This window comes from Brachyistius frenatus, unplaced genomic scaffold (assembly GCF_029030835.1).
Source record: "Brachyistius frenatus isolate BFR_SWC_R1_liver_20210118 unplaced genomic scaffold, ASM2903083v1 Contig_33, whole genome shotgun sequence".
Taxonomy (NCBI): Eukaryota; Metazoa; Chordata; class Actinopteri; family Embiotocidae; genus Brachyistius; species Brachyistius frenatus.
The window spans coordinates 680,011-686,999 of record NW_027210632.1 but is presented as its reverse complement, the minus strand read 5'-3'; positions in this window follow the sequence as shown (position 1 = coordinate 686,999).

Here is a 6,989-nt window from a genome sequence, read left to right as displayed (position 1 = left end):
AAGAAGATGGTGGCGACGTCCTCCGAGGACCTTAAAAAAAAAAAAAAAAAAAAAAAAGGATGAGGGAAGGGAGGAGGCAACCGGGGGAATGAGAGGGTTTTAGTTTTCCTGCAGATCACAGGTGGCGATTCGACCGGCGAACCAAGTCTTTTCGTCCGTCGCCGTCCCCCCTCCTCCCTCCGCCTGTCCCCCTTCCCGTCTCACCGCAGTTATACGGGTCTTGTCACGCCGAAGGTGTCCTCTGTTGAAAAATGAGAGCTGACGTCACACTGACGCGCCTTCTTTTGTTTGTTTGGTTTTTTTTTTAAAGAAGGGGCGGTCCAAATTACGACGACGGTCAGACATAATGAATATGGAATTCAGAGGCTTGAGGGGCAGCTCTGAAGGTTTTGTCCAATTTCGATCAACTCCAGCTTGTTGATTTAACTTGTTCTGCGGGCAAACGGGCAGGAACGATTTTTTTTTATTATTTATTTTTTTTCTTCTTCCTCCATTTACACCGACCTTCAGCAGACCTTTTTTTTTTTTCTTTCTACTCTCCTCTCGCTTTCTGATGCTAATGACCACTCGAAAACCGCATGCTTCGCACTTTCCCCGGCGCTCCGTTTTCCTTTGCGACACGAGCGCTGTTGCAACACCAGATGTATATCAGGGCGTTAATTGATTTTTGTTTTGCAAGATAAAGTAATCTGGTGCAATTGTTTCAGTTTGGCGGCGTATTTGCACTCGCTCCCATATGCTGTTCATTAATTTGCAGCTCGTGGGTGATTTATCAACCTATTACACTTGGGCCCGCGCCCTCGCCCACACACAGACACACGCTTGCACCAACCCGCCCCGCGGTTTGTAAAAAAAACAAAAACAAAACTGGTGTCTTGAGGAAGGCGAACGTTGTGGCATCACTTCGGTGGCTGGTGCTGTGCTAAAGGGTCGGGAGCGAGCCAGGCGCTGTCAAACGGCAGATGGATGGACCCGGTGACTGCACGGACACACACACACACACACACACACACACACACACACACACACACACACACACACACACTTGCCCCGGCCCAGTGCGGTCTGGACCGGGCTCTACTGGACTGGCCTATTTGGGAGCGACAGCGAGGCTATGCGGTTCAAACAACACCAAATCCAAATTGTTATATAATACTCAGCGTCTTCCATTAATTAATAATATATGAATAGTCATGAATGAATTCAAGAATATACGGACTTCAGCATGCAATTTAGAGAAGCTCAGAGAGTCTCAAATCGTTGGCTTCTTGAGGAATGCACGACAGAAATCAATGTGGAATTAACAGAGTGGAACTTGTTAAGGCCTCCTGATCTTTCCACAAAATAAACAGACTAATACGATCCATGCGAAAGCTGTTTGTTTGTTTTTCTCACCTCTTTATGCATAAGTATGAAGCAGGAGGGAGAAAAACTGTTTTATTTTTTTTTGCTCAGGAGACAACCGGGACATAATTTGCTGAAATTGGACGACGCAGCTCAATAACAGGGACGTAGTCTTAATATCACGTAGCTCTCATTGTATTTCCAAATATATTTCATCACCGGTGACATGTGCGGCGTTATATTGTGCAAACTACTAAATCCCGGGCTGTTGTTTGTGAGGAGCGCCGATAAGGGAGAGGGAAAACATTTCTGTTGTGATTGCTTTGGAAAGCCTGGTAAATGGATTGTTTTTCCCCTTCTTTTTTTTTTTTATATTACAAGTGGCAGTTACAAAATTACAAACCGAACAATAAAATTGTCTCCGGCTGCGATGACTTTCACAGGTTTTTCACATTTCAAGACGTGGTGAGCGGTGGATTTTCAGAAGCGCTTGACACGGCAGGCGTGTTTGTTGGATTGGATATGAAAGCAGACTGGCAACAGTTTGCAGCAGTTTTGTTCGGAATCAAGAGACTACAAAAAAAAAAAAAAAAAAAAAGCAAATATCACAAGATGTCCATATTATTGCTTTTAGCCTAAAAAGGCCCGAAGTCTCGCCTTCGCTGTTTAACCTTGCGGGCGTGTGACGAACGGCCTCAAAGCGTCAGAAGCTTCTGTCCGTCGAGGTGAGTGCGTCTGGAGGAGAGACTTCCGCAGCAAAGCTGAAGCTTGACTGAAAATGTTTTGTGGGTGGATGCGAACTACTTGGATTATTTACATATTTCTTAAGCAAAGCAATACACAGCAGTGACACTGTCAACCAGATAGGATTTCTTTTCTTTTTTTTTTTTCTCACACTGAAAAGGCTTCTTTACAAGCTGTCTTTACGTTTCATTACTTTGAGCAAAACACCCGCTTGAGATGCTTGTATATTTAAGACAGACATTTTTTTTTAAATTTTTTTTTTTTTTTTAGAAAGGAATGTGTATACTGGTGTTTCTCTACATGAGATAAAAAAAAAAAAAAAAAAAACATTTAAAAATCACTTGTTTTCAGTTTAGGTAAATCTTACATGAGAACATCCTATTTCACTCCTTTCAAACTCCTTTTCGGCCACAAATCTGTCTCTCTTTAAATCAGCAAAGACCGCCACGTCGTGAACGGGACTCGGCACGCCAAACAAGATCAAAGAATACATCCTTAAATTCACAGAGTAAAACAAAGCTCACTGATGTGATAATTTCTTCAAAGCTGGGCCCTTCCTGAAAAAAAATCTGCTTGTTTTTTTTATTTTAATTTTTTTTTTTTAAATCAAGTTATGAAGTGGAAAGAGATAAAGTTGAGAAGAGACAAGGTGACGGAGGACAAGGAAAGGACAGAGCTCGGAGAAAGAGGGACAAATCTAAAAGACGGGGCCCTGATGTTGAAGGAGAAAGGAGGGAGACGTGTATATAGTTTGGAGAACTTCGTTTGGAGAAGAGCGACGCACCGCCCCCCCCCCCCACCACCACCACCCCTCCCGACCGCAGACCTCCGTGTTCATTATGTCCGCATTTACGACGTACGCTCTCTTTTTCAACGCCACGAATCGCCTCAAAAAAAACACACAAAAAAACCGCCGAGCAAACTTCAGCGATGCGTTTCACCTCGACAGCTTCTCTCGACTGAATGCGACGCTGGCAGCTACGACGGAATATCCACGTCACATCATCGTCAGAGAAATCACAACTCGAAGGTGACCCGACATCTTGAACCTCCAGCGTGAACACCTGCGAACGTTACAGCGGGTTCATCCGGTGACACCACTCATCATGTTCCAAACATTTTATTAGAAGTAGAGATGATTCAACGCTTACGTTCATTTTTATGCAACTGAATTGCCCGTGTTTGTAAGTTTAAACCATTTATTCCTTATTTGTATTTGACCAATTTACATCTTGGTGGCAATTTAGTTTTCATGCACTCCATCACAACCGTTGGTCCAAATATGGAAAAAAAAGAAAAAAAAAGAACCTTCTGATTCTTGCATTCTTGATTGGTGACAAATATGTGGATTTGTTTGCTGAATAAATCATAATTACATTATGCTTTATGCTGCTGCTCAGTCTTTCAACGTACCTTCAGAGGCTCCCCCATGGAGCACAAGTACCTCTGGTAGTGAATCACTTCATTACAGAATCAGAAGGTTCTTTTTTTTTGTTGTTGTTTTTTTTTTGTTTGTGCCTCTAATACAGCTATCAAGAGTAAACGGATTGCGATTATGAAGACACCTTTGTTTTATCGCGCAAATCTATCAGGAATCAAACAGAAATCCTCATGTGCCCCATATATCTGAAATCACAGAGAATCAATTTGGATGCTTTGGTAAGAAAAAATGAAAATTGCAGGCTATGATTATGACTTTCTTATTAATTCAGAAAAACCCTTTTCCTTAATCGCTGAGCAACTGAACATTCAAATGAAATCCAACTAGATCCTCCTCTGTGCCATCTTCAAAAAAAAAAGATCAGCCGAGCAAACTGATACAGCCACACAAACCAGCAGAAATCCTTAAGAAAAGATACCTCTGAGCCAAGAGTGCTTTTATGCCTTTTTCTGCAAAGTACTTGCAGTAGTTTAATCAACCTTAATTAATTATATGCAAGTAATTCTACTTAATGAGCTAGAACATGCAAAGCTACTACCTTCTTCTTCTAAGGAAATCAATACTTCCACGGAGGACTTTTCATTTACCTTTGTCCACAATGGCCTTGCCTTCGTGTTGAAAAAGGATCTACTGATGAATATTGTCAGGGAAGCCTGCCTCATACCCAAACATAGATTTCCTAGCTGGATAGTTCCCTGTTTCCTGTGAGCTTCAGTGACAAGAGCCTCACTTTCAGCTTTAATTAATTATACCGAGCCTCCCCCCTGCCCCCTCTCACACACACACACACACACACACACACACACACACACACACACACACACACACACACACACACACCAATATGCAGATGAAATCATAGCTGACATTAATAGGTAAACACACCAAAGTAAATAAACTCCATTAAAAATCTGACATGTTTCATTTAGCTGAGCTCTTTTTTTTTTTTTACTGCCTTATCGGCTCGGCTGTGTCTTTGTTTAGCAGGAAGAGAGAGGCGGCGGGGGGGGGGGGGGGGATGGGAGGAGAGAGTGGAGACAGAGAGAGAGAGAGAGAGAGCACTGCTGGTAATTATACTCCACAGTTTGTAATCTGGGGGTCAGCCCGAGTCCCTCCCCTTTGTTCTACAATCAATAGGCTTGAAGGAGGGGAGGGGGGGGGGGGGGGGGCAGACCAAGAAAAGTTGGTGGGTCTTTACGTTCAGCATTAATCATTTAACAGGCTGAGTGCGGGCAGGTGGGAACACAGTGGAACATAAACACTTAAGTAGTCAGGTGCAACAGGGAAATATCCCGTAGCATTAACAGGTCCCCGCAGGAAAAGCAGGGACGATACCGCGCAAATGGATTGGTTGGAGGAGGGGGCGCAGTAAAAGAGCTGAAGAGAGTTTGAAAGAGATAAAACATCACTTTGACTTAATCCAGCAATCTGTATGGGAAAGAAGCCGCGGTGACTTCACTGTTACCATCTAGTAGCGAGATAACTTAGCGAGTTTATTTGACAGGACAACGGTGCCAGATCTTGTGATAAAAAAAATAAAATAAAATTTAAAAAAAAAAAGCAGAGCAGGAAAGCACATTACTGTTCCTCTTCTAACCTGTTAAACAGACCATCCTTCATTTTTTTTTTTTTTAAACAATCTCCAACCTGAGCAGTGCATTCCCCTGCAGCTGCACCCGGAGCATCAACCACCAGTGGAAGTTAAATGAACCCAACTCACTGTGGAGCCCTCTCTAAATCCATACAGTATGCATCAGGCCCTCCAGCAGCCTGCCTAGTCATTTCCTGATTATCTTGGCCCCAAGTGGCTGAACTTGCAGTGGCTTTTCATTTAAAACAATCTGTGAACTTTCCCTTTCAAAAAAAAAATTATTTTTTTGGTGTTCTACTCTGACAAATTGTGGTAATATTTTAGGGTCTCTTTGGGTTTCGGCAAATCTGTTGGTAGCTATTAACCTGTGCTGTTGACTCACTTTTTTTTATTTTTTATTAAAAAAATTTATGAGCTTTAAAAAAAAAAATCAAGAAGCTCTTTTGAAGCTGCACATAACCGGAGGGCAAAAACCTGGTGGGACCAGCAGGAAAAAAAAAATAAAAATAAAAATCGTCTCCATTGTTTTTAAATGAAAGGGTTGTTTGCGAAGGTGACTTTTCAATTCGGCCTCGTCTCCAAAGAGTCGTAGGCCGAGAAGCTACCAGGCCGACATGTCACGACAAAGCACAAGGCCCGGGGTCGACTTCGGTCCCGTTTTTCCGCGTAAAGCTTCAGGTTACAGTCGGGTTTGATCATTTTCAACTGAAAATGATGCGCTCTGACATTTGTGTGCACCTTTGCAGGTGGTGTGTCGCGAGCAGCCGTGCAGAGCTGGCGAACTAATGGTCAGTAATGAATCAAATAAAGCAAAAAAAAATACAGGTTTTGGTTTGGGAATCAGTTTCGCAAACGCCACAACGGTGGCTCCCTCCACTTTGGTTGTGTACGCGTCACAATTATGCGTTTGCGTGATTGTCACGAATACGTGGTCAACTAAAGTGAATGATTTAAGCGGTTTCATAACATACGGGCTGACAACGAGGAGCCGACGGGGCACAAACAGATTTTTTTTTTTAAAAACGGCACATGGCACTGTGTTTGCTGTGGAGAAAGGACGCCACTTCAGCTGCGCCTCCACATGAAACCGAGATAGAAAGCCATTGTTTCCCTTCTCAGCTGAAATAGTAATCTGTCTTGGTCTGCATTCGCTTCTTCAGCCTCAGAAACAGATAAGAGATAAGGACGGGACGCTATTGCAGTAATGTCAGTCTTCAGCCAAATGGATAAACCTGGATGGCAGGCTTTTTTTTTTTTTTTTTTTTTTTTTTTACCGGCGATAAGGATGTTACCGCCACAGATCTGTGGGAGACAAGAGTCAGCTATCTAAAAGCCGGGGGGATGGGGCCCTGCTGGTATAGACGCAGCTTCACGAGGCGGGGGGTGGTGGGGGGGGGGTGGGTGGTGGTGGGGGGGGGGGGGATGGTGAACTGATGCTCCAATTGGAGATCTGGATGGTATCGCAGTCACGACGAGCTCGAGGTGTCTTCATTCTGGTCGTCTCCCAGGCTCGATGGTAACGCGGTCTCCCCACAGCCGACGTCGCCGCGGAGAGCGTTCCGACGCCTCCGACGCCGGCCCACATTCTATCCCAGGGCGCCGCGCCGCCATTCACGGACGTCATTGGGCCCTTGACGTGCCCCCGGGCGGGGTGGGGTGGGGGGTGGTGGAGTTTTGCCCGTTACGCAACCAGGGGTTGCCACGCCGCCTCCCCCGCCCCCAGATGGAGCGCGTGGGGTGGGGGGTGGGGGTGGGGGCGCTGCTGACGAGCCCGCCACAAATCATCTTTGCGTTTCGTCTCGTCGGTGCTTTGAAGCGTGAGGGACTCATTCAGCTAAATTCTGCAAGGGAAATTACAGCTCTGCGGCA